The sequence below is a fragment of the Silene latifolia genome, chromosome 6 (assembly GCF_048544455.1).
Source record: "Silene latifolia isolate original U9 population chromosome 6, ASM4854445v1, whole genome shotgun sequence".
Lineage (NCBI taxonomy): Eukaryota > Viridiplantae > Streptophyta > Magnoliopsida > Caryophyllales > Caryophyllaceae > Silene > Silene latifolia.
Window position 1 is genome coordinate 25,263,079 of NC_133531.1, and position 2,912 is coordinate 25,265,990.

At 39.0% G+C, this 2,912-nt stretch overlaps 1 pseudogene; it reads right to left on the reverse strand.

Annotated features, from left to right (window-relative positions):
• Window positions 1-1,010: 1,010 nt before the first annotated feature.
• Window positions 1,011-2,686, reverse strand: LOC141587871 (putative E3 ubiquitin-protein ligase ARI5; annotated as a pseudogene).
• Between the last annotated feature and the right edge of the window lie 226 nt (window positions 2,687-2,912).

A 2,912-nucleotide genomic window follows, 5' to 3' on the forward strand; every position in this document is an offset into this window, starting at 1 on the left:
ACTTTCTGGTTTTTATTTCTTCTTAGGGAATCGCTAGCTATTTTCTGTGTTTCTGTGTCATTTCCAGCATATGGGTGGTGTAACAGAACAACGGAAAGCGAGTGTGGACTGTGGACTATGAGGTTTTCAGGACGTTCAACTTATTGTGGATTTAATTAATTTATTCAAGTCCTACTCAAAACAGTTTTTCAAAGGTATTTTATTTTAATAGTGTTGATGGTAGCTATCTTAAGTGTCGGAAGAAGCCCTATAATATTGTTAGTTGCCAAGGGATTGAGCATGACAAATCTATAAGAGGTCTTCCCGGTAGAATTAGAAATTTATGCGGAGAGTTTAGCGTTGCTCAAAGAAGATGAAGCCGAGGATCTACCTCCTTTTGCAAGAATAAGAGACTACTAACTCTTATGGTGGTTCTTCGACAATAGTCTTGATGTGTTCGCGGCACAAAGGTAAGGCTATAGTAGATCACAGTATTTTTCTCGGTCTTGTATTAATCAATGTTAGCTATCCCTGTTTAATTGTGCTGATATGATATATTTTGCATATCTATTGTTACGGCCTTCTTGTTGTTTGGCTTTAATGTTTCTCGTTTTATTGTTGTTGGTCATAAACCATCCCCCTCGAATTTTAACACCGCTTTTTTAGGTTGATGATATTTATTCGTCTTTTTCAATTTAGGTTTTCAAGACGTTCAAGTTATGATGTTTTTAAAATATTCAAGTCGTACTCAAATGGGTATTCTATTATGATTTATGAGAGGGTAGACAAGAACTATTTTGGTTGTTGGATGAAGTTGTTACTACTTGGCTCTAATTTTTATGGGAAAATAATATGACAAATCCTTGTGCCGTTAACGGTAAAATTTACGCTTTCTATCTCCGTTTTTACCATCCTTTCCGATTTCCGTGATGTATGCTTACAAAAATATGATTTTATTGATGGTGCTCAAAAATATGTTGACAGAATTGTAATCCGAAACCATTTGTTGCTACATTTTCATTGATGGAGTATTACCTTTGTGATCTAACGATTCTATTGAAATACCTCTCCTTATGTCGGTTTTTGTTTGTCTGCTTCAAGTACTTCTTTTTACATGTTGATTTAACTTCCGACAAATCATTCACCAGTGCCCTAACCAAATTGTCAAAATATGACCGTGTCACAGTGGTTAGATCAGTCAGCTTGAGTCGTAATGCTCTAAGTTCCACTTCTAGCTTCTCTTTCTTGTCTGAGTCTTCCTTTCGATCTCCCTTACACAATGTTTTGGAATCTTCTTCATCCTGGTTTTCTACTTCTGTGTCGTCTTTAAGGAAAACTTGGAAAACCGATAGCTCCTGTTCTACACATTGATGAAGCCTCTCAAGACAAGCCTCGGCCTGACCTTGTAAGTACTCGAACAAGGTTTTCTTGCCAACTAAATCCTCATGTAAATAAAAGCCATATGCATAAGTCCACTTTAAAACTCGCCTGCACTCTATAATTTGTTCTTAAGCTTTTATCATAAACACGAGTTCAATATCGATAACCTTAAACTTGTCGCTAAGCTTATTTAAATCAGTTTTCATCTTGCGCAAATCGTCAATAGCCCTTTGTCTTGAATTATGGTTACTTACCCATCTTTCATAATAATGTATGTATTTCTTTAAATTATTTTCCGCCATTTTTCTTTCTTCTTCTTCATCATACTTGCCACGTTTTTTTGCAGCCTTGTATATATTACATCGATAGTAGCCCCCGGTTTTTTGACTGTGGTTCGACCATGCTTCAAGGCATAGCCAACAGAATTCATAGAGGCAGGGCTTGCTGCATGTCATATGCATACAACCTTGGTTCTTCTGGATCGGGCGCTTGCACTTTGGACACGGCTTTGAGTTGGAAACAATCCAGTTTGTATTTTCATATTGCGACGTGTTCTTGAGGGTCCGATTTGCCTTTTGTGTCATAATCCACGGGCCGGTGGTCCTCCTCGATCTGAGTTCCAACGAAAGCATGTGAACAAAGGCGGGTAACATTATAAATGCCCTCGCTTCCAATCTCGAATTCCACGGCATTCTCACATCCGGGACCTGGACACCACTTCATCTTCTTGTTTTCTTCGACATATGACCGAAATAAATAATGCGCATGTTTTTTTTCTCTCGTCATCGATGCAAGTTTATCGACCATGTCCTGGACCGACAACAAAGAAAGACATGGCACGCAGGATCGGGGCATCTCAATGACAAACATCCGGGCCGTCTTTTATCGATATACTAAGGTAATTTTTCCAACATGTTACACAATAGATATGCCCACACTTTGTGGGATAAAAGTGGTGATTATCAAGAGGAAACGAGTCGAAGCAAATCCCACAAGCAGTCAATTGTCCGAGCAATTTGAACGGGACATGGTTGGTTGGCAAGCCGACATTCTGTCGAACCCGTTCTTCATTGGAGAACCACTCATCGAGCAGCAACGAGTCCTTCCATTTATAGTGGTAAAGAACTTTGATTGCTTCGTCTAGGGAAATACAAAGAGCAGAGGAAACATGTCCAACTACATTGTCTAGGAGCTCTCGGACGTCAGCCTCCGACAAGACTCTGTAACTTTTCTGGAAGATGGCATCCGCTGCAAAGTCACTGGTGTCGCTGTCAGTGTCATAGTTGTCTTCGTCTTCAGAATATATATCTTCGTCTTCAGAATACATTGTTGCAGAAAAACAATCTTTTAGAGATCAAATATTCTTGAGTATGTGGATGATAATTGATACGTTGCAGGTTCGAATTTTTTTCACCTTGTATTTGCAACGCCCTTGGAGCTCCTTTAACACAAAAAACAGAAGACCTTATTCTGTTGTAGCTTAAAAGTTGGGACACGCATAAGCAACTCTTATACTGATACTGATGCTGATACCACAGCAGAATCAATACGAA